Source organism: Hippoglossus stenolepis, chromosome 20 (assembly GCF_022539355.2).
Source record: "Hippoglossus stenolepis isolate QCI-W04-F060 chromosome 20, HSTE1.2, whole genome shotgun sequence".
Classification (NCBI taxonomy): Eukaryota; Metazoa; Chordata; class Actinopteri; order Pleuronectiformes; family Pleuronectidae; genus Hippoglossus; species Hippoglossus stenolepis.
The window spans coordinates 19,795,784-19,821,668 of NC_061502.1; the positions used below are offsets into that span (position 1 = coordinate 19,795,784).

At 43.3% G+C, this 25,885-nt stretch overlaps 1 protein-coding gene across 3 annotated transcripts in view; it reads left to right on the plus strand.

Moving 5' to 3' along the window:
- The window catches only part of hivep2a (HIVEP zinc finger 2a), a 77,361-nt gene that overhangs the window by 15,145 nt on the left and 36,331 nt on the right, over window positions 1–25,885 (plus strand). Inside the window, exons 3-4 of one of the 3 annotated variants that reach the window (XM_035143526.2) lie at window positions 8,808–8,861; window positions 22,669–22,742. The gene's annotated coding sequence lies outside the window, so the exon portion shown is untranslated. Of the gene's footprint in view, window positions 1–8,807; window positions 8,862–13,960; window positions 14,315–22,668; window positions 22,743–25,885 lie in introns of those variants that run through there. The other 2 variants (XM_047337989.1, XM_047337988.1) reach the window with 2 other exon arrangements.

Below are 25,885 nucleotides of genomic sequence, written 5' to 3' on the forward strand. Positions count from 1 at the left end.
AGCTGTGGAGTGTGCTGCTGCGTCTCGACCCGATCGTCTCGTGGACGTTCTCACGACTAAAATATTTAAAGATCGGTTACATCAGTCAAACCAGTAAAGATTTGAGAATCCTCTAATGTGCAGCAGACTTCATCTTCAGCTCGGTTTTGATTTGTGTTTTATCTCCTTTTTGGCAAATCAAGCAGAAAAAAAACGCAAATGGTTTAATAAGTGCAGGATTATTAACACAATGTGTATTAATAAATGTATTTTTTTTTAATCACAGCGACGCCCAGACTTTGAATCAGTTCTCTGCGTCTGTCTGAACCGACCAATCGTTCCTTCCCCTGGTTTGGTCCCAATGTTTCTGTAAGTTGAGGTTTTATATCTGAATATATTTTAATGCAGAGCTGAGCCTTTTAAATTCTTCCTCTTTTTACAAAAATATGATAAACTGATGTTTTTCCACCATTTTCTTTCTTTTTGTGACGGATGTCGTTACAGAAATGTAAATTTCATTTGAGGCGTCCCTCTCTTTTCTCCTTCTTCTGATCCTCCAATGTCAGATTTAAACTTTTCCCCTCTTTCTTTCATCTCAGTGTTGCTCTCCTTTTTTCCATCCCTCCATCCATGCCTCCCTCTTCCTCCTCTTCTTCAAAGCTCTGTCTCTGGATTCAATCCTCTCCTCTCTTTCATCCCTCTCTCCTCTCTGTTCTCGTCTCGTCTCCTCCCTGTTTGTCTCCTCTCTGATGTGCTCCTCTCCCTTCTTCTCCTCCTCCTCTCCACTCTTTTCTTTCTTCTTCTTCTTCTTCTCCTTTTCATCTCTCCTCCTCCCTTTTCTCCTCCCTCTCTTCTCTCCTCTCAATCTGCCATCCACCCTCTCTTTCTCTTCTCACCCTCCCTCTCATCTCATCATTTCTTCCTCTCGTTTCTCTCCTCTATTTTGGTCTCGTCTTACATTTCTCCTCCTCCCCTCTATATCTCCTTTTTGTTACCTCCCATGCGCCCTTTCCTTTCTTCCTTCTCTCCTCCCTTCTCTCCCCCTTGTTCATCTATATATCCCTCTATATATCTCGTTCCTCCTCCCAACTCTTCCTCCGCCGTCCACACGTTTCTCAACTTCCTCCCCCTCTCTCCCTCTTTCCAATCTCCTCATCCACTCCCCTGTTCCCCCTCATCCTTTCTTCTTCGCCTCCTTCCCTCTCCTGTGTCATCTCCCCCCTCCTCATCTCCTCTTTCATCCCCGTGCACCAAAATAAAATCCAAAAATTCAAAACAGATCCTCCTTTTTCTCGCGGCTGTCAGCTGTGGTCTCTCTTCACTTTTCAGTCGTTTAACTGATGAGGAACGAGGAGAAATTAAATATATTATTGTTTTGAACGTACCTGTATGTGATGTGTGTTTTCGTGCTGTGACACACACACACACACACACAGACACACACACACTATAATGGTGTCAGTGACAGGATTTGTCTGACTGATATCAGACCTGTGTGTTAACTGAAGGAGGATCAGAAGCAGCTGTCAGCCGTCTGCGTGTGTGTTCTCTCGTTAGTCTTAATGTCATCAGTAAAATTTGCTCCGCGCTCCGTCGATCTAATTCCCACTGGATGTTAAAAGCCGTCTGCGTTCAGCTGAGGGCCAGAAATATCTATGCAAATATATTCAGATAAGTCGAAAATGTAAATAAGGAGATGTCCCTTCCAAAAATCGTGATCGCTGGCATGAAAGTGAAGCACATTATGAGTCCACTTATGGTTTTGTGGACAGAATTGCAAACCAATTTGTAAAATGCCAACAGACGCCAGGTAGAAATGTAAATTATCGGCAATTAGCAGCTTAAAAGGCTTTAAAACGAGTCTGAAATAGCTTTAAGATGATAAGTTTTAAGATGATATAGAAGTTTAGATGAGTTTCAACTGAGCCGTGGAAAATACTTTGACTTGTCATAGCAGGAAAAAATCAGTTTATGTGCCACACTGTAAACTTGGAGCTCCTATAACCAAAATCTCTTAAGTTCTTCATGTTTCATGGAAATCTGTCCTGTAGTTTTTGCAGAATTCTGACTAACAAACAATTTTATATCTACTTTTACCTAGAACTTAGTTGTATTTACTTAATTTTGTCAAATTTCAACTTAAAAACAGTGAGTGAAATCCACTATTTAGTAGAACAAGTTACACTGACTTGAATAAAATGGTAAATAAATAATATTATTAAGTTGTGTTTGCTTAAGATGTTATTGTTGATGTATTTACTTAATTTTGTCAATTTGCTTTAACTTAAAAATGGAAATGAACTTGCTCTCTCTTAGCAGTTTAAGTACAAGTTAGTCTGTCTAAATATTTCTGTTTATTCAGAATTCAGGATTGCGACTATGTGATTTCATATTTGTATCTGCTCCCAAAAATCCATATTAGTCCGACCCAACCTCCTGCTTCTCCAAATATGGTTACTTCTGCTTTAAGAAAACACAAGATGGCGCAGGACAAACTGTCGAAAATGTTCAAAACCGCAGCTCGCAAACCAATAAGTCGCCACTTTTCTTACCTTTTGTGTTTTAATCATGTCACCAGTGATTTCCTGCTATGAGGAGCCGGAACGTTTGAAGGTAAAAAGGTTCAACATGGTGCTTTGGAAAAACCAGACCTCTGCACATACACACTCGCAGGTGAAGCACATGCAGCACACGCTTTGTTCATGCACATGTTCACACACAAAGACGCACATTCACACAGCGTCAGACACGCGGTACATGAACCCACTCACACTCCCGGTTGGTTTTCTCCCTGCTCACCAAACCAAACACTGTAATTTATCTCCATCTCCCTCTCAGGCCGACCTCAGGCCATTAAAGGTTTCCCGTTCGGTTTGTGGGCAGAAATGTCGGAGCTGTGGATCCCAGTGTCGGGCAGAGAGGCGGCTGTGTGGTGGCAGATTGCTACGCTATGTGTGTTGTGTTTATGTTGGGTGTGCGGGTTTGTTTGGGCAGGGTGTGTGTGTGTGTGTGTGTGTGTGTGTGTGTGTGTGTGTGTGTGTGTGTAAGAGAGAGAGAGAGATTGAGAGAGATTGAACTTTTGAATGTGACTGAATCTCATCTCCTCTCCTCATATCACCTCTAGTTTCCTCTTCTCTCCTTATCTCGTCTTCTCATTTCTCCTCCTCTCGTCTCGTCTCCTCTCTTCTCCTCGTCTCCTCTACCCTCGTTTCCTCTCCTCGTCTCCTCTCCTCTCAGGACCAGAGGAGTTATATTTGGCTCTTCTCCTCTTCCTCCTCCTCCTCCTCCTCCTCTCCCTCTGTTTCTGTGTTTTACCCCTGCAAAGATGGCTTCATTAGCCACAGACCTCAGCGTGAAACACACACACACACACACACACACACACACACACACACACACACACACACACACACACACACACACAGGGATTGAGTCTGTTACATAAGAGTCTCTCTTATATAATTTGATGCATATTTGATCCTGGATGGTGCAGTGGTGATGCAGAAAGCTCTATGTGTGTGTGTGTGTGTGTGTGTGTGTGTGTGTGTGTGTGTGTGTGTGTGTGTGTGTGTGTGTGTGTGTGTGTGTGTGTGTGTGTGTGTGTGTGTGTAGAGGAAGGGAGCCAGATTTTTACAGTTTGGCCTCTCCGTGCCCTCCCTAAGCTGTTGCATCACAGGGAAATCTAAAGGTGAACGAGCAGTCAAAACGACACTGTGTGTGTGTGTGTGTGTGTGTGTGTCAGTGTGTGTGTGTGTGTGTGTGTGCACAAATACTGAATCCAGAAAACATCCTTCTGATATAAAGTCTACTTGTTAAACCTGTCTACTTCCCCTTAAGCTCCTCGTGTTCCTCCCTAATAAATACAGATCTAATAATGAAGGGTAATGGCGTTTACCTGGAACGGCCTCATCAGTGCACGGCATCAGGAGTGTGCACGCTCAGGGCACGGCACCGTAATGGAGCGGGGAAGGACGTTTAATTTTATTTTGTAAAACTTTCTGCTGAGTTGCTGAGCTACAGCGAGTTGTTTGTCTGAAGACGTGTGTGAACGAGGCTGAAACTACATATACAGGACATTTTCACACCTGGTTTGTTTCAGAGCTTCAGACTCTTCAGTTCAGTCTGAAGCTAAACATCAGGTGTGAAAAGGTTCCTCAGACCAGAAGAGGAGTTCTGGGTCTACAGTTAGACGAGTGGAAACTGAGTAAAGGGCAGAGATCACAGAAGCAGGCTTGTTGTCCTCGAGGTCCCTGGTTCAGATCCCAGCCTGTGGTGGATATACGGGGCAGCTCCCAGGTGGGAATGTGTGGAATTCCCCCTCAGAGAAATAAAGACTAAATTAAAAAAAACAACAACAACAGATTTCCCACGCTGCTTTAATGAAGCTTTTTCCCGTCATGCTTTAAGTTTTCCTCCGAGTCGGCATCCCGATGGTAAACAACCTGTTCTGTTTTGTTTTTGTCGGGAAGCGAAGGCTGACTCATCTGCTGACTGCGACTCCTTTACTTGATTGTTTTTTCCTTCTCTTAATTTCATGGAAAAAATAAGAGCTACAAAAACAACTTAGGGAAAAAATGAGTGAATGCAACAACAAATTAAAACAATGGAAAGTCAGATTTAGCTGAAGGTTCCGTACGTAGATGATGGAAAATGTCAATTCACAGAGGAAATTCATTAAGGGAAGACAGTGTATTATTTTATATGCATGTAAACGTAGAAGAAATAAGAGAAAATTGTGTTAATGTTCTCAAAATGAGACTAAATAAAATGTCATGTGTTGTGTTAATTCTCAGATTTGAGAAGCTGGATCCATCAAATTTGTATTAATTTATATTAATTAATGACTTAAATGATTAATCAATTCTCTTTTTTGGGTTTAATTGGGCTCATTAATTAATTTACTTTCTGTTTCACATCTAATTAACACAATAATCCCAGTAGAGATCACTTTATCAGCACTATGAGCAATACACAAGTCATCAATTGTGTATGTTCACACTCATTTTGATACAGTGTGTGTGTGTGTGTGTGTGTGTGTGTCTGTGTGTGTGTGTGTATGTGTGTCCGTCAGGCTCACACACAGTTAAACGTGTGAATCCAGCTGAGCCCTGACCATCAGATATCACCCGATGACCAGCTCGCCGTGCTATCTGAGCTAATATCCTGCCGCTAACAGGAAAGGCTGCCCTTCTGCTGACATTGGTGTAACGCTGGAATCCTTCCCCCCCCACCCCCCCTCCTGCACAGTCACTGCCAGATAATGAGGTTGCGTAACAGTTAAACTCTTCCCTGCGTTGTTAATATCGATTAGCTCGCTCCGTCTGACGTACAACAGACACACACAGGGCGCCCGGTTGCCAGTCCATCAGCTGGCAGATCAATCAGAGCCTAATGAGATAAACGAGCTCACTAATTAGTTAACGAAGCGCTGGCTGACTGACTGACACAAACAGAGCCGGGCTGGCAGCTTCTCCTCCTGTCGGCTCAGGGGGAGAGTTCCTCAACAAAATGATTCTCAATTTGATCTTTCGATGCATCATTTTGTGAAACACAATACAACAACAACATCAAATCAGGAAGTTCTATCATTTTAGATTTGATCAGAGCTACAGCTACGACTGAATGCTTGATTTTGAGAGAAGTTTTGCATCGACTGTGGTTCTGCTGCAGATTTCATGTTTTCCAGCAGATAACACTGATGTTAGTCTTAACGTTTTTATCGTCCCTGAACCCATTAAGACCTGAGGCCGCAGAATTAGAACTCGCTGTAAAACCTCAGCATCGTTTGAACACAATCACTTAAAACATGAGGCTTTTCTGAAGAGCCGACAGAATTTACAACGTTTAACAACCTTTTAATTTCTCAGCCGAATGATACACAAAATAAAGAAATGGTCCATATTTTTCTTTCTTATTCTTTTCCAATAAGTTTTTCAGCAAATCCCGATGTATTTCATTAGTCACATGTTCTGGAAATGATGACATTGCGGATGTTTGCGTCTCTTCCGGCTCTAGAGGGAGAGTAGCATCCGGTCTTATTGGATTAATGAAGCTTATTTAGATCATTGATTAGTGTTTTTTATAGTTATCGTTACAACAGATTTCCCTGTGACACACATTCAATCCTGGTTACCTCAAAGAAAACTGTTAAAACACAGATGTAGATATTTACTTTCTTTCTCAGAGTTTATTGAGAAGATGGGTGCCACTCTCCTGTCTGTGTATTTACTATGTGGAACGAGCACTGTAGCTTAGCATAAACACAAAACAGGCTTCATCCAATCAGCTTCTTTAAAACTCACAGATATTTTCTTCATGGTTCCAGACAGTTTCCTGCCGTTCCACTTCTTAAAGTGCAGGAGTTTTCGAGACATTCTTTGCAGCGTGAGTTTCCAAATATAGTTGATGAGCGTAGATTTGAACATTGGTCTATTTGCAGGTGTGATGGCACCAGACTGGTATCAATAACTCAGCGTTGAAGTAGTTGTCAGGTGTATTTATTTCATTCTGGGCAGAGCCAAGTTAGGTGTTGGACCGTAACCATCCCGTCAGCACAATCCTGACCCAAATATGTCATTACCCGGGTATAATAGAGCGGCTCCGTCCAGGTTGGACCGCTCCTGGTAAGTTGTAAATCTTGCTCCTGGATCTCCAGACAGATTCAAATGAGAAAAAAGCTTCTTTTCTTTATTTCCACACGGATCTTCGTCTCTTTCTCAGGTGGACGAAGGCACATGAATGATGAACGGGCGCAAATGACACCGAAATTACCTTTTTAAAATGGATAGAAGCAGTTCTACTAGAATTTGCTGGAAAACGCATCAGGGAAGTGGTGCTGAGTTTGATGCCAGGGTATGTTGGAAAAGATTAGACTCAAATGAGACTGAAGTTGGCTGGTACTTTGATAAATCCTTCCAGGAACTGATCCGGGCTGGAGAGGATCATCATTCACTGTGATTCTGATCTAACACTCTTACGTTGGGTAAAGTTACTGGACACCAACAGTCATGTGACGCTCCATTTCTTCAGCATGTAGGTGGCTCGTGAAACAGTAAAAGCGACTCGCAGATTTAGGCTGGTGGGTTAGTTTGGCTCAGTCAGCTGTGATTGACGGCTCTGCCCCCTTCACCCTGACACAGGCCTAGTAGCTGTGTGTGTGTGTGAGTGTGTGTGTGTGCATGTGTGCATGTGTGTGTGTGTGTGTGCGTCCCGGCGTAGTTTACTAGTGTAACACTAAACTGGATACCCCTGATGTCTCTGGGACCAAAGTTGCTTCCCTGAAACGGACACATAGCTGGAGTGTCCGTGGGGACAGCCCCGAATAATTTTAGCTTCATGGGGCAAGCCTGAACTGGACGACACGCGGAGACAAACAGCTGAGCCGACAGACGGAAATACAAACAGATAGAGAGGGAGACAGGTGGCTGTCACCAAGGTCCAACCTAAAATTAATGCAGAGCCTCGTATTGCTGATAATAATAGATCAATGTTGTATAATCAGAAGATAACGTTACTGTTTTTGTGTTTAAAGGAATTATATGTAAAGTCATTTGTCTAGTAATGGAGCGTACAATATAAAAAAATAGAGTAAAATATGCATATTTATTCTTTCCAGATTCTCTGTCCTGCTACCCAGACAGGATCCTTATCTGGCCTTTAGGAGTTGGCTAACTTTCCCCCCTATAGACTTTCTGTCCTCGTGCCCAGCTGACCTCCATCACTTTGAGTCTGTGTCATTCTCCTTGTTATCAGAGGCCTACAAATCGCCCTCTAGAAAGAATTCACTCTCACATACTCAAAGAGGTTTTTAATACTCAGGACAATTATTCTGTTCTCTGATGTCGGAGTGTGTTACAGACACTTTTAAACGTCTTATCAAAAAGAAAATCTGATCTAACCTCAGGCCAATTCCAATCCACCTTGAAAGAGCAGTTTTTATTCAGTTGCAAACATCTTTAAATAACCGTGGCATTTATGAAATGTTCCCATCTGGTTCTAAACCACATCATAGTGCAGAAACAGTTCTTCATTCAGGAAACTATCCTGGTGCCTTCAGACCCGACTGCTGCCTTTCACACGAGGATCATAGGAGCCATATATCATGTCTTGATCAATGCATAGGAGAGTCTGAGACTGATGACTAGTGAATTCATTCAAATTTGCTCCAATAGGTCCGGCACCTCTTTCTAAAATGTGTGAAAATCTGCCAAAATGCTACATACAGTATTTATGTTGGTGCCCCGTGTGAGGCTTCAGGTGATGAGCCTGATCAATGTAATTAAACTAAATCCAAATGTGCTCCAAAAGAAGCTGGTGCCCCTTTTCAAGTTGATCTTAATTGTCCAAAGCTGCAGAGATCATTATGTGTAAGTTGACCACTTAAATCCTGATTGTACTCTTGGTCCTTAAGCTTTTTACAATCGATCTTATGTTAAGAACAGTTGTGTGATTTCTAGCAAACAAAACAACCAACAACTCTCAAATCCAAGGCCAAGATGTAAATCTTTTTAAATGAGCCATAAATGTACAAATATTTCTAAATGTCCAAATTAAACTTTCTACTCCAGCTATAGATAACAGTTCTTCTTTGAATATGGACAAAATAAAACACAGAGACATTATACAATATCATAACGTTACAAAAAAGCTCATGGGATAGGAATCACTCAATTTTAAAAACTAACAATTTAAAAATTACAATCATTTACAATCATTAAGACAAATACTGTTGAAGCTTTGGGGAAGTTTGGCCAAGTATGATGAAAACAGAAGCATGGACACAGGTCTCATAAATGTTTGTCCTGATTTGCTCCTCTCTGTCTCCTCAGGGCTCAGATTATGGGACCATGTCACAGGTGTTCCTTCCCTGGTCCAGGAATCAGGTATGTGGGATTATTGTGTTGATTTTCTGTACTTAGTGTCGGGCATAACCTTTGTGTTTTGAGGTTTGGCTCGTTAATTTTAATGAACAGACGTTTGGGGTAAACACTCTATTTTTTGTAATCAGGCTGGCTCTGCTGTGTTTTCCACTGAGGGAAGTTTATGGTAACCTTTAAGAGCTGACGTCAGCCACTGTTGTCAGCTGTACCTGCACAGCCAGCTACTGCTCTGAGTGTGTGTGTGTGTGTGTGTGTGTGTGTGTGTGAGGCTGGCAGGATTGTCTTTAATGAGGGTGAACTTGAGGTATTGTGCTTTGTCTTCGTTCGGCCATGCTGCGAAGGCTGCTGGCATACGGGTGCGTGTTTGTGTGTGCGTGTTGCCATTGTTAAAAGTGGGAAGCCCCCCATATACACTGCAAGACTTCTAATAACGAGCAGCGCCTTTTCAAGTAAGTCGAGTCAAGTGTTTGTCTGCGTGTGCGAGTGTATTACCCCCAGGGGGCGACAGGTGCCGCGGGCAACATGACACCCTGTAGAGTGACATGCTGAGAGAGAGAGAGAGGGTGTGAAGTGATGGGTGAGGATGAGGAAATAGGGTGAAAGGATAGAGGAAGAACTGAGGAGAGATAAAACTTAAGGAAATGAGACACACTATGGTCAAACGTCTGCGGACACACACCACGTATGTGTTTGTCCAAACCGGTGAGCATGAACGTGCGGCTGCATCAGCCTCTTCTCCTCTGGTTTCAGTTTTACTGCCAGGTTTTGGAACCTGGCTGCAGGGATTTGAGTCACAAGAGCGTCAGTGACGTCCAGCGCTGATGTTGAGGGACGAGGTTTGGCTCTCGCTTCCACTTCATCCCAAAGGTCTTGGATGGGTTCAGGCCTGAGCTCGGTATCATCCACACCAAACTCCTACTGCCATTTCTTTACTGGATTTAAATGGGCCAATGCCAAACCATGAAAAGGGGGCAGGTGTGTGTCCACATGCTTTTGGCCATGTTGTATAAACGCTTTGACAAAGACACAGATAGAGATGGAGGCAGATGAAGAGGAAGAGGAAGAGAAAGACGGGGAAGCAGAGATGGACAAAAAGAGAGATAGTTTTCACTGCTGGAGTCAGGGACAGCTGGCCTGTGTGTGTGTGTGTCTGTGTGTGTTAGCATGGCTTGGTTGCATAACACTCGACTGGATCCCCCCTGTGGCTTAGGGGCTAAAGTGGTCCCGCTCCCTTTCTCTCACTCAATTCACTCAAACGAAAGCTTTATTGACTTTGATAAAACATTTTAACAGTGTCAAACAGAAGTAAACGACAAAGAAGAGAATCAACGTTCACCTCAAAAGATATAAAATATGAACTACAGTTGCAGTTGCTGTCAAATACAACACGAAGAAAACTAATTCTAAACTATTTCAATTTTTATTTTTTTTGTGCGAGGGTCTCTCAGGCGTTTTCACAGCACGCTGTTTCCCATGGTGCTTTGCTGCAGGGAAACTCTGCTGTGGAAAGAACAACTCTTGCATTTTCTCTGCTTCGCTTAAGATACCGGCTGCTCTCTGTTGTCTATAGAGGTGTGTGTGTGTGTGTGTGTGTGTGTGTGTGTGTGTGTGTGTGTGTGTGTGTGTGTGTGTGTGTGTGTGTGTGTGTGTGTGTGTGTGTGTGTGTGTGTGTGTGTGTGTGTGTGTGTGTGTGTGTGTGTGTGTGTGTGTGTTCGTTTGTTCGTTTGTTCATTATTTTATGAGTAAGCTTGCAGGCATGCAGTGAAGTGTGTGTGTTGCTATGCATTTTAAATGTTGTTAAGCTTGTGTGTGTGTGTGTGTGTCTGTGTGCGTTCGAATATGTGTTTTTATGTGTCTGTGTGTGTAACGCTCCACATGTTGGCACTTGCAGGCATTCTCGGTTGTTTGCATGCAGGTATGTGTACGTGCATGTAAATTAATGTCTGTACAAGTACTTGTGTATGCTTGTCAGTTAACTAGTGACTTGCTGCTCTAGAATAAGAAAACTTTAGTTTGTGCAGAAGGAGCGAGAAGGAAACGACATGTTGAGACTATAAAACTGTCGGATGACGACCTACCGAAGAACTTATTTAGATCCCACGCAAAAATTCAGACTTGCGCATGAGAGGCAGAACACCATTGCATGATACTTGCAGGTTAGTGCACAACTACAGCTGGAACCATGAGGTCTCACTGTCTGCGTGGGTGGTAAAAACTTTATGGATGACAGCACGAGCAAGCATGAGCCAAATAGGGCTTCAAATAGCGCTGCACAAAATTATACAAAGTAGCATGCTGACTTCTCATTGGCTAAATCCACCCACGACTGGCTGCTGGATATCAAATGTGTTAAAACAACTGTTGCTGGTTGGCGTTTCCGGCTGGAGCCCCTCACTCAGGAACCACCAGACTGAACGAGAGAGATGAGAGGGAGAAAGAAAATAAAACACTGAGAAAGAGGAATTTAAAGAGTGAAACAGAAACAGATCGATATTTACAATAAACAAGGAAAGGAAGAACAGCAAGGAAGGAACAGAGAGGAAGATATAGGACTAAAGAAGAAAGACCGATACATAGAGAGAAAAAAGTGAAAGACACAGAAACAAAAGACAAAGAAGTAAACCACATTTAAAGAGACAGAAAGTGAAACGGCAGCGAGACAAAGACTGAGACGGAGCCTGGCTGGAGACGCTCCGAGTCATATTTAATCATCAAATATTAATCCAGTGAAGATGGAATACAGGAAATTAATATTCCCCATTAACAAAGAAGAAGAGAAGTGGGTATAGTGGGTCGTAGCAGCTACAAAAGACAAACGTCCTCCATTCAGAGCTTTACGTTCTCTCTCAGGATCCAAATCTGCAGCTCGACACTCAACCCTTTGTCAATACATAAATGCAGCATTGATTATTGTTTATCCTGCATTCACATTATATTTTATAGACAATACTGTAAATACTATTAACTAACTACAACAAATATTAAGAGTTTCAGACGAACTAACCTCCAGAACGTATTTATATCTGTAAGAAGTTAAAGGAGCTGAAATAACCGGTGACCAGTCTGTGTAAGTCGTCACTTATCCTGCTGAGGTGATGTGAACATGACGCGACAACATTAGATAACAAGCGCTGTCAGAGCTGTAGCTGCTGAGCGCTAACACTGTTTCATCTGGTTAAAACCACGATGTGCTTCAGGCTCTGGATCCATTTCACATTGACAGTTTTCTTCCTTCCATCATCCCTCTCTTCCTCCTCTCTTTTCTCCCTCGCTCCGCCCTCATGCTGAGTGATCCTAACAAGGCGGATTATATATTTTCAGACTGAGAGCAATCCAGATATGATCAAGTATTCATGTAAGCTGCACTCTCACTGCTCAGATACATGCAGAGCCTTCGACTCAACAGCTGTTTCGTAACCAGCAGTGTGTGTGTGTGTGTGTGTGTGTGTGTGTGTGTGTGTGTGTGTGTGTGTGTGTGTGTGTGTGTGTGTGTGTGTGTGTGTGTGTGTGTGTGTGTGTGTGTTTGCGTGTGTGTGTGTGTGTGGACATTAATGAATCTGTGTTGTGTGATAGCAGAGAGTCAACACAAAAAGCTCTGGAGCTGCAGTTAATGCTGAGGAGAGAACAGACATATATTTGGCCTCCTTACAAAACTACATGTCTGTTGTTTAATGTTTACAAACGGCTGTTTACTTCTTTATGAATAATTTGATCCATAACCATGTGGATTTATGCTGATACCGATATCAAAGGGTTTTATAATCCTGGAAAAGTTTTACGATACGTCCCTCCTCCGACGAGTTTCCATGACTGGATCGCTAACGTCTCACTATCGACAGCCAATCATTTTATTGAGTCTGATTGAAATTGTTCGTGTTCGTTAAAGTCCTGCGAGGAGGAAGTTGTTCACAGGAAGCTGTCGGGGAGATAAGAGGAAAAAGTGTTTCAGAAACAAATTGAGAAGTTATAAATAACTATAAAGACAAAGAAAACATAAACACAACCATAGAAATCAACAACAACAATTAATATGAATACACATCTCTTCTTCATTGTTTGTTCTTTAAGGCTATAGTTCACAGATACAGACTCACACCGGTCGATATTCTCCACCAACAGAAAACAACGATAAAAATACTTTTTCTTCTGAAGTTAAACAGCAGAGGGACTATTTATAGTTGCAGGCTGCACGTGTACATAATTCATGATACTTTGTGTATGTGTGAGTACGGACATTCATAATACATAGTGTATACATCGGAGTTTAACCAGGCACGAGCTGCATAGCAATGAGGTTTGCAAACCCCCACACACACACACACACACGCACACACACACACACAACGCACACACACACACACACACACACACACACACACACACACACACACACACACACACACACACACACACAGTGAGTGTATAGACACAGGGGTCATTTCTAAGTCTGTATATGAGTCTACTCCTGCTCCTGTGTGATCACATCCCTGCACTGAGGTGGAAGAAGCATTAAGATTATTTACTGAAGGAAAATATTCAATATCAACAATGAAGCTGCACCAAACAACACACACTCATAGAAATCAGTTCTCTAAATGTGATGATTATTCCCCCGGACATCAGTGAAAGTGTCTCTGACTCCACATCCTTCAAACAAGTTTCATGGAAATCCGTCCTGTCACCTCTACTGTACATAAATGTGTAGTTTGATAATATTACCATTATTCGTGTTGTCATACGTAAAGTGAGAGAAACAAAGTGTTCTAAAGGATATAAACACTGTGAACTATGATATATGGACAAAAACATGCAGCACTGTTGAGAGGCTTTCTCACGTCTCAGTGCATGTGTGAATTCAAGTTTTCCCCTTAAATGTGTAGTGTAAACAGTATATATATGTACAGTATAAGTGTGTGTTTGTGTATGTGTGTGTACGAGTCCATGCAGAAGTGCCGTGTGTGTTGTCCCGGCACCTCCCCCCCAGCCGGGGCCCCTCCATCTATTTCTGGCTCTGCGTCATGCCTGGGCTTTACTCCTGTGGCAAGAGGAGTGTTTCTCTAGGGCTCCCACTCTGCTATACACACACACACACACACACACACACACACAAGCACCTTCCGTCAGACACACACACTCACACACACACACACACACAGGGCTGTCTGCCTGGTGAACAAGTGAGCACACTCAGATGTAAACACAGAGTGGAGGACGGACGGAGGAACGGATGGGTGGATGAATGGATGGCTGCTGACGGACTGGACATCATGGGAGTTTAAACTTGAGTGCATGTATGTGTGTGTGTGTGTGTGTGTGTGTGTGACAGAGTAAGACAGAGTGTGAAAGTGTGTGTGAGAGGGTCGGCCGGTCAGTGTGTCTGTTACCGTGGTAATGGAAGAAGGGAGTTAGAAAACGGAGACATGCTTTCGGTGACAGAGAGAGAGAGAGCTGGCCAGGTTGGTTCACAGTCTGTCTATCTATCTATCTATCTATCTATCTATCTATCTATCTATCTATCTATCTATCTATCTATCTATCTATCTATCTATCTATCTATCTATCTATCTATCTATCTATCTATCTCTCTATCTATCTGTCTGTATCTGTGTCTTCTTCCTCTCTTTCTGTTTCTCAGTCTGTTAAGGGGGTGATCTCCTGTGTGTGTCTGTGTGTGTTCTGTGTGTGATTCTGTGTGTGTGTGTGTAGTTTGTTGCAACCGGGCAGGGGGGATGTCCTCGTCTGCTGTTGTCGTGGCGATGCAGCAGCCGTGAGTGACAGCGACATGAACCACTTCATTATCTATCTATCTATCCATCCATCTATCCATCTATCTATCTATCTATCTATCTATCTATCTATCTATCATCTATCATCTATCTATATCTATCATCTATCTATCTATCCATATCTATCCATCTATCTATCTATCTATCTATCTATCTATCTATCTATCTATCTATCTATCTATCTATCTATCTATCTATCTATCTATCTATCTATCTATCTCTCCTGGGGCACTGTTGTTAATGGACACACTCACAAACACACACTGGACAGCTGACTGTCTCACACAGTGGTGTCAGTTCCCTCCATTAACCGAGGGGTGCCACACACACACACACACACACACACACACACACACACACACACACACACACACACACACACACACACACACACACACACACACATACACACAGAGAGATTTACAAGAAAACAGGTTGAACTCAGTGTGAGTGTGTGTTTGTGTTTATGTTTCATGTCTCCCTCGCTGCTGGGACCTTCCTTGCATAACAAGTTACTCTAGTGTACACACACACACACGCACACACACACACACACACACACACACACAGTTGCGATTACAGCGACCTTGGGAGCATTTTCTCATCTTGTTTATTCTTTTTTTTTAAATCTTCTTTCATCTCTTCTTAACTTTTGCTTTTTCATCTGATTCCTTCTCTTTTTCTTGTCGTTTCTTTCAGTTCTTTTCCTTCACCTCCATCCCCCCCCTTTTCTCTCGTCTTTTTTCCGTAATCTCAGTTCATCCTTATTGACATATTATCATTTTTATTTGTATTTTGCCTCCTCTCCTGTGTTTCTTCTCACATCTTTCTACTTTGTCTCTCTCATCACTTGTGAGCCTTAGAAAGACTTTTATTTTGAAAACTATACTTTCTCCTTGATTGCCCTCCCCTCAATTTCCCCCTTGTCATTCAATCATCCATCACCTCTGACCTTTTATTTTTATGCCTTATTATAAGTCTTTTGGTGGTACTGTGGATTCTGTGACAGACGGAGAGAAAGAGACGGTGGAAAAAATGCAGCCGTCTGTGTGGTTCTCTGGAAAAAGACTGACAGACAGTTCAGTAAACAGTGTCGATGGAAAAGACAAATAAAGTGACAGACAGACACAAACATGAGACAGGCCGTCATGCAGACAGACACAGAGAGAGGAAGTCAGGGGGATCTGAAGCAGGCAGAGAGACAAGTCGACGTTCAGATGGACAAGTACAAAATGTGGAAAAAGATCTAGAGACAGAAATATAAACAGAGAGGACGACAGACGGAGAAATAGAGACAAACAGAAAAACATCCAGACGTGCAGGCAAATAGTGAGACGAGAGATGAGACTGGTAAAGAAACAAGGAGTCTGACAGACGAGTGGACGGACAGATGGACAGAGGACAGAGAAGTGGACGTATAGACAGACGGAGACAGACAGTCCCTCCAGTCGTCCCTGAGAGAAGCGTAGGAAGTCCTGCTGGTCGGCCAAGTGTGTTAAACCATTTTTCCATTCACAAATTCTCAGACAGTGAAGTGTGCTGCTTCTGCCCCTGGTATGCGCACGTGTGTGTTTGCTGTGCACGTGTGGGTGTTTACGTGCACGGGCTGTGTGATGTTCTGGAGTCGGCTGAGATGTGTCTGAGACCTCGGCCCATCTCCAAAGATGAGGATCTTGTTTCTCGACCACGATTAATTACATGTTATATGTTTTAGCTGCAGCTGCTAATGCACAAATAATGATATCTGACAACAAAGATCTCTTTGTCTCCATCTTGACTGGAGGTCAGAGGTCAAGATCAGTGTGATGTCACAAATCATGTGACCATAACTCACAGATTTATTCACCAAACGGGACAAAATACACTTGAGAAATGTGAATGATTCCTTTAATTGTTTGGACACGTGTGAGGCGACGTTAGTTTTTATGTTTTATGTGATTCACGTCTAAAACTCCTTTTCTACCAAAGAGCAGCTCAGTGTTTTTAGAGAATGTGTTTTTCCTGTTTTTTTGCATAATATGCAAACAAATCATTTCAATACTGTTTGCAATGCACTGAAGAAACTGTGGTGAAGTCCGGTCGTTTACCAATGAAACAGTGTCAGCATGTAAATCAGCTCCGGCCACCAGGAAGCGCAGTGTGTTATAATGAGTGTTCATACGAGTAGTTTATAGTTTTAAAGATTCTTGGTCAGTCAGTTGCTTTGTCGGTTGTGTATTTCTTGTCATCTTCACTGACTTCTCAAAGAGCATCTTCACATGTTGAGGGAACTGAAATCTAAATTTAGTGCAGCTTGATTAAATGGAACGTTGAGGTATGAGGTCAAAAGTAAATCACACTCATTTGATCAGGTTTTCTCCTTTCCTTGAATATTCTGCTGATATTCAGGTTGATCGTTTTAATTTGGTGTCAGCTCTATAAGTTCATTTCACTTTCTGGATCACTTCTGTGATCAGATTTCTTTTTAACGTGTGATTTGATCTGTAACTCGACAGTAAAGCTCGACTAAACTACACAGTACGTTTTAATGAGATGGAATTTAAACATACCTGAGTAATCAAACCTTTTCAGAGTGATTGTCACGTCAGGACCGGATGTGAAGTCTTGTTGTTCTTTGACGGCGTCAACAATTTGATCTTTTCTTATAAACGTGAGAGGATTTTCACAAGAAAAAGGCGAGAAACGGGTTTTTTGCAATGAAAACCATAGAAAATATTTAATCAAGAGTTTAAAACACCCACTTCGATTTAATTATTTGATATAACGTCAGTCGCTCCGTCTAAATCTGCATTTTGCATCGTTTGTTTTCTTCTTCCTCTTTGACACGTATCCATCTTTCCATCTGACCTACATTACTGAACACAAGTTTCCGCTGTCTTCACACACACACACACACACACACACACACACACACACACACACACACACACACACACACACACACACACACACACACACCTGAGGAGGACAGGTGGCTGTATCGCCTTGACGTCCATTTTCTCTACATTCATCTCTCTCTCTCGCTGCAGGTATAAGCCCCTTTTACCTTCTGTGCTACAGAAGCTGCCAGGACCTCACACACACACATCAACACACACACACACACACACACACACACACACACACACACACACACACACACACACACACACACACACACACACACACACACACACACACACACACACACACACACAGCAGGTAGTGGCAGCATATCATAGCCTCTGGTCGCCTGGCAAACAGAGCTTCATGATGGAGTGATGACAGAAGAGGAAGAGATGCATATGGAGGGAGGGAGGAAGGAAGGAGGGATGAAACAGAATGGAAGGAGGGATGGAGGTTGTTGGAAGGAGGGAAAGGGTAAAGTGAAGAGGGGACGGTGGAGGTAAAGAATGAGAGATTGGATTAAAAGAGCGATCAAAGACTAATGAACCGAAGGTGGAGCGACGGTGCGAGGGAGTCAAGGAGGGGGCGACGGAGGAGGAGAGGAAAAGGGCAGAGGAGTTATGGGGAGTGAAGGAAGCAGAGAATAAAGGGATGACCGGGAAAGGGAGTGAGTGATAAGAAGGAGTCACGGACGGAGTGATTGAGGGAGAAACAGATGGAAGGTGACGTGACGGAAGGGAAAGACGTAACCGGAGCGATGGAGGAAGAAATGAAAACACGATGTGGCGAGAGAAGTGAAATAAGGAGCAGATGGACGAGTGGATGAATCGGAGAGAGAGAGTGATAGAGGCAGAAATGGAGGGATGATGATTTAATGTACGGGTGGATGAGTGACAGAGGTGCAGATGATAAAATTGATGAAGGGGAAAGAAGAAATGACGGAAGGAAAATATGGAGAGTTGGAGGAGAGATAGAGGGATGATGACGTGAAGAATTGAGGAGTGGAGGAGCTGGAGATGAAGGGAGGGCAGGAAGATGGAGTGATTGAAGGTAAAGAAATACTGATAATCATAGTTCCTGTATTCAGGCAAAGCTACATTTCCTCATATCAGAAAAATGCTTTCACTTAAATCTGACGGGACATTTTTGCAGTGTGAGCAACGTGTGAGTGATGAGGAGGCTAACACGAGGGGAGGAAGATCCAGCAGATGAAAGGATGATGGGAGATGAAAGTAAAGTTGAGCGAAGGAACAAAGGTTAGAAGAAGAAGAGCAGAATGCTGAGGGATGAGCAGAAGAGGACTTGTTTCTTATCACTCCTCTTTTCTCCAACATTCTTCATCCATTCCTCGCATGTTGGCTCCATTACTCGTCTTCTCTGTTTTGCTCTCGCTCTTCTCTTCCTGTCATCTTTGTCTCTCCCTCTCTCCCATTCGTCTTGCCCCTCCTGTACTTTTTTTTTGTCCTCTTCCTGCTCCTTTTATTTCCTTGGAGCTCTCCTGCACTTTCTTATTCCATCTCACTCTTTTTTCACGCTCTCTTGACTTTCTCCTCTGCTCTTTTTCTTATCCTTCATCTGAATCCAACTGTAACTGCCGCTGCACGTTGCAGCAACATGTTCAGACACTGCAGACGCTCCTCACTCCTCCGGCTCATCTGCCTCCACTTCCCTCCGCGTCAAACCAGAGAAATACGGCGAAGAGGCCTGCCGCCGCGAAGACATGGAAACTTAGAGTTAACGGTTTTCCTTCTGCCAAACTTTCTCTGTCTCTCTGTCTGCTCTCTCAAACCTCAGTGTGTGAGTGTGTGTGTGTTCAAGTGCACGAGTGTGTGGGGGGGGGGTTGGAATGTGGAGGCTTGTAAGTCACCTCTGATTTTCCGCTCCCGCTGGGACACATCCCATTATCAGTTTTATATGAAACTAGGAAATTCCTCTGCGGTCTGTGTGTGTGTGTGTGTCTAAAGAGGCAAAGCTACATGTGTTCATGTGTGTGTTTGTGTCAGGTGGGAGGTTATGTGTGTGCGTGCGTGTGTGGTGTGTGTGTGTGTGTGTGTGTGTGTGTGTGTGTGTGTGTTGTCTAGCTTCATAATGAGCAGCTTAACAGTGGAATAAAAACTGCTCCTCCTCCTCTTCGCTGCCTCGCGACCATAAAACTCCCAAAGTGCCTCTCTGACAGTTTTCAGTCCGAGCGCGGCAGCAGAGAAACGATAGCTGAGAAAACCGTCGGCAGAACGACTGGATGTTATTTGGTTGTTTAGTCACATTTGCGTCAGTTGACTTTTCAGTTCGAAGAAGTTTGTTGATTGTTTGTTGTTTTCAAACAGTGCGTGAATATTTTTAAGTATATTTTTTATTTCGTCTCCAGTTTTGTTTCAATCAGTTTCATGCACAAAACTGTGTGTGTATCCCGAAAGTGAAGCCAAAACATCTGGATCGCCCCCTGGTGGCTGGCTGCAGTATAGGTCGTAAACCTTGCCTCCTCCATGTTAGCAGTTGGGACACGAACCAAACAAAAGAAAAAAGTAGCTGATGGTTTGACGAGGATTACGTGAAACCATCACATAACATTTGTGTTTGCAGATTTTTACTGAACTGATTTGTTGAATAAAAGAATCAATCGGAGTATGATGATTCAAAGTGAGTTTGTGTGTTTCTCTGGAAACTGGATTCTTGGGCCTGTCAGAGGTTGAGCTGCAGAGTTTCTATGGGAGATGGTTGAGCGCTGGTGTGTTTGGTTTCCTGGGACACAGCTGGAAGGAGCAGGGGAGATACAGGAGCAGGACGAGGATGCAAACAGAAATGTGAGTCGTCGACGGGTTCACTGCAGGAGAGAGAAAGAGAAAAGGGAAGAGATGAGAATAGAATCCCAGTTTTTCCTCAGCCGGAGGCCGTTTGACTTCCCAGTCGACAATGAACGGAAAATCAACAGAGGAATATTCCACAACTCTTTGTTTCGGCGTTGCCCTCGTGTGTCTCCGCTGCACCTTGATCTCTCCGTCTTGTGGAAAGATGTTGAACGAGAGAAATGTGGTCAGCAGGAATTACTCACATGCTCACATGGTTTTAATGGTTTGATTAAAGGGCGAGCGAAGGATCAGGAGGAGAGACAGGAGCTGTTTTACCACCAAAATGAGCCGATTCAGGTTTTGAGATTAGTCGACGGATGGTTAACGAGTATCGTCCGTGTCCCACAGAAAATCCTGTTTCCTCTTGTTTAACGACGATTTTCACTATTTTCAGAAACTTTACAATCGTCTCAACTGATAAATCAAGAAAACATATAGCAAATTAATCCATAATGAAAGTAATTATTGAATACTCATATATAACAGTCTTTTAAATAGTGTATCACACGTTGACAATACAAATACTGTGCATGTTACGCTCATTACAAAAGTACATGTGCACACAAAGTAAAAAAACAAGATTTGACAATAAAAACTTGCCATAGTACTTTAGTTTTATTACTTCATTTAATACTGTTTGTCCTTATTTTACTTGAATATAATTGTTTATGTTAACTTGTTATGGAGTATTTAGTACTTTTACTGAAGCTCATGTGATTTTATGTGACAGTAAATTAAGTATTTGAAGATGTTATTGAGCTTTTATACATTTTAAATAGATGAATGGATTCACAACAATAAATCATGAGCTTCAACAGTAGCTGCAGCCCTCACCTTGTGGGTCAAAGGTCAGCGGACTGAGAAGAGAGGAGATGTTTCCTCCTGATGCTGAAATGATCTTCACATTAAACTGAGTTTCGCCCTCAGGTGATCAGCAGCTCCGATGTTCTGATCACTGAGCAGAACTGACTCACGGGTAAAACATGACGAGGAGCTGCGTCGCAGATGGAGTCTGATCATGTTGTTTGGAATAAACCAATTATGAAATGGGGCATCGCAGAACAGCTGGACGACTTTATTTTCCTCTTCGGAAAACACAGACACACACACACACACACACACACTGTTTTGACAGACATGAAACAGAAAAACAGGGTCATAGTTTTTCCAGACCAGAGCAAAAGGACGACTCGGGAAAATCTGATCTCCCTCTGTGTGTGTGTGTGTGTGTGTGTGTGTGTGTGTGTGTGTGTGTGTGTGTGTGTGTGTGTGTGTGTGTGTGTGTGTGTGCGTGCGTGTGTGTGTGTGTGTGACGGACGACGATTTCGATGAATTGAAGGAACTTTCCTGCTTGTGAGTTTTCTCTCTCTCTCTCTCTCTCTCCTGTCGCCCCTTTGTCTCTCGCCCTTCTATATCTCATTCTCTTCCCCTTCCTCTCTCTCTCTCTAACCCTCACCCCCTCTTCTCCTTGTCGTTTCTCTCACCCCTCTCTCTCTCTCTCTCTTTCCCCTCTGCCTCTCTTTTCATTCTCCTCTCCTCCCTCATTCTCTCTCTCTTCCTTCCCCTCTCTCACCCCTCTCTGTCTATCCACCCCTCCTTCTCTTCCACTGTTTGTCTCACCCCTTTTTTCTTTTCTCCCCCTTCTCCCTCCCATCTCTCTTTTGCCTCCTCTCTTCCACTCCCCCTTCTGTCCCATCTTTCTTTTCCACCTTCTCCTCCCATTTCTTTTGCTCTCTACCTTTCTCGCCCTCCCTCTGTTTTACCTCTTTCCTCCACTCTCTCTCTTTTCTTCTCATTAAGAAAACACTTATTGTGTTTCTCCTCATGTGTGTGTGTGTGTGTGTGTGTGTGTGTGTGTGTGTGTGTGTGTGTGTGTGTGTGTAATTGTAAAATGTGAGGATGAGGGGAGGGTTCTGTATCACACCCCCAGTGACCACTTCCTCCACCACATCCTGTTTATTTCCTGTTGCGATAGTGACTGTGCTTCCTCAGAACACACACACACACACACACACACACACACACACACACACACACACACACACACAGACACAAAACAATTGTTGTGGAGAGTAAAGTACCAGTAACTCATAAAGTACTTGAGTAAATGTACTTTAGTAACTTTGGCTGAAACTGTGTAATCTTCTGGAATTCACCATGTTTATATCGTATAATATATTATACGATATAAACTATATATATTAGATATGTTGTGTTTTCATGGAGGTCTGAGTGGAAGTCGGCTGTGAGGACTTGTTGGTGTCACTCACTCTCTCTCACGTTTTTTCCCAGGACGTCCTCGTGAGCCCACATCCAGGGACTCGGGACTCCGGCTGAAATCCACCTGAGCACGTGCAGACCTGCAGGTAAGCTGCTCTGCCCTCCCCTGCTCACACTGTGGAGCTGCTGGTCCCAGTTCAGATACTGTCGTTGAATATGTAGAAATCAGGTCACTGGGGTGTTTTACCTCATTGTGGGTTGTGACCTGCAGAACATTTAGTTATTGTTTTTTTGTTGCTGTTGGTGGTAAACTGGTATTTTCAGTATGTTTCTCTATGATGGAGTTTCTGAAGTGATTTGGCTTCTTGTTGTTACAGGATGTGTTGTTGTGCATGTCGGTTTCCCTGCTGTTGTGCAGCCGCTCACACTGGCGTCCCCGGTGCTGTAGTTTATCACGTGCGGGTTTTCAGAGTCGTTTCTCGAGCACGACTGCAGCCTCCAGGATTCTGTAAAGAGAATTCCTTGAATTGAAATAGTTCCTGCAGGAGAGGACAGAATTTAAATGTGACCACAGCCACAAATGGAGCAAGAATACAGCTGTAAAACAGACACACACACACACAGACACACACACACACACACACACACACACACACACACATTCCAGGGAACTAAATCACCATCAGGCGGTGTGAGCAACTCTGATGATTCTGGTTTGACGCAGACATTGTGGTTTTGGGACAAAAAACGTTGTTAGAAAGCTGTAACTGAATTTAGTACGTGCCCTAAAAAAGACACACACACACACACACACACACACAGTGATACAAACGAGTGGTACGAGCCAAACTATAGAAAGATATCAAGAAAAACTAATTAGGGCAGCAGTAAATTTTGCAACGAGAAGATGCATCATGTGGAGCTTTGGAGAAGTTTGAGTTTGTGATGATGTCCTAGTGCAGCATGATAACAAACATACACACACACACACACTCACTGACTCACTGACACACACACACACACACACACACACACACACACACACACACACACACACACTGGCATTCAGCAGCCTGCTGTGTGCCAAGGTTATGAAATAATTTGCCTGCGCTCGCCTTTCAACACAGTTCTTGTTTGCTTCTTTGCCTCCATTCAAGCCGAGACACGACTCGCAGGAGATAAAAATAGAACCTCGCTGACCTCTCACCCCCCCTCTCTCTCTCTCTCTCTCTCTCTCTCTCTCTCTCTCTCTCCTCTCTCTCTCTCTCTCTCTCTCCCCAGTCTGATATTGTTGCAGCTGTCTCGCTCCAGTTGGGTAACGCTCGTGCACTCACTCAGTTTGGGGGCTGAGGCTTCGAGGATTTTTTACTCTCCCCCCGGTGGGAAATGTGGCTTTTATCAACACGATCCATTCTCACAATGAGCTGCATGTTCATAAACATGGGATCAAATGAAACAATAGACGGAATAATTCACCAGTGAAATGAGTTTGTTTTGTGCCCCTGAAAGTCGAATAAACACGAATGTCAAACTGTTTGAAGTGGCTCAAATTACAAACCACCACAGTATTTGCTAAACAGAGGAATGATTCTGGTTTCAAATGAGAACCTGAATTGCTCTGCACGTTCTCGATTGACAGCGACCTCTCCTCGGAGGCGGCGGGGTGCTCAGTGCATCATCGGCGAAACATCCCGTTTTCTGTTTTCGCAGCCCCGTGCACGGCAGCGACGCAAAGTGGAAATACATGCTTGCATGCGGAGCGAAGCAGGAAATGCACGCCACGCAGACAGGTGGCAAACAGCTGGGGTGGTAACTTCAAACTGGGCTGCGAGCGTTGGAAATACTAACTCATTGAAAAGCAGCAGATTGTTGTGCGGACGTCTGCTGTCGGTTAAAGTTCGTGCGAAACTGACGGCGATGAAAACAACTGTGTAAAACTGCTGTGTGAGCTTCTTAAAGGACGAGACTTCTGTCGGCTAATCTGTCCGGTGCTGGAACACATGTCGAGAGCTGCTCGTCTGCAGGTGCATGTTTATGTTTAATAAGATACAATAAAAGTAGAGTCTTCAGTCATGATCATGATTATTAGACATTTTTACAACTTGTGACGTGTGTAACTAAACAGTTTCTTCTGCAAAAATGATAAAGATCTGACGTAGTTATATTCAGAATTTCACTTCTAAACATTTGATATCACATCTGCTATAATGCGTACAACAAAATAATACAGTTAAATACAATTAAAGCTGAAAGGAGGCCACATGTACTTTTTCTTGAAGAGGCTAAAAGTCCCGTTAGCAGCTGTTGAAGTTAGCACGTTAGCCTCAGACCCACTGGTGCATCTCTTTACTTTCAGAGAGCAGAACGATTCTAGTTCCCCATCTTCATCACACTGATCAGAGGTTGTGTTGTATCCTTTTGTGTAGCTTACACACACACACACACACACACACACACACACACACACACACACACACACACACACACACACACACACACACACACCATCGGTCAGACATGATGTAATCAACTTCTGTTTTCTGTGGTAAAGATGAGGAGGGAGTTTTCCCCCCCCCGTGTGTTTGTGCCTGTGATTTGGATCCTGAACCACACGGTGGAGAAGTCTCTGGGTTCTTCAGGAGCTGTGACCGAACGTCTCAGACTGTTGTTTGCGGAGGTGATGAACTTTGACCCTTAACTTCCCGTTATCAGCCTATTGTGACGATTCCTGACGTAATGGAAACAATCTGTTATTTCACAAGTTCAAATGATCCGAAATGAAACTCTCAGGTTTCACGTCATCTCGTGATCCGGTCCCGGGTTTTGATTTAACTTCTGTTATTGCACGCTGGTGAAAACATGAATAAATGGCCGTGCAGCTGAGGCAGAATCCTGGCAGGAGACCTTCATCTTCATCTTCATTACCTCCGAGCCTGAACTCCAGAGATGTATACGGTTTCAGCATCAGCATGTAGTAATCATAATTTTATACCACTAATATCACTTTGGCTTTGTGGTTTGCACAACAGCAGAAAATAACGTTTCTGAACGTGCATTTCTCTTTTTCCATGAGGTAACGGACAAATCTGTAAACACCGCGTGTATTTATTCTACTTTTAACATATTTGTGGACATTTTTAGAGAGTGAGGGCATCTGGGAGTGGACCCGGCCTGACTTCGATTTAGCGTTTGGGTAAAGGTTGAGTTTAGGTATGAATACACAGCTGCAGAACTATTTGTTTCTCCCTCTGTCCATTCTCCGTTTCGCATTTTGTGTGCTTTTATTTTG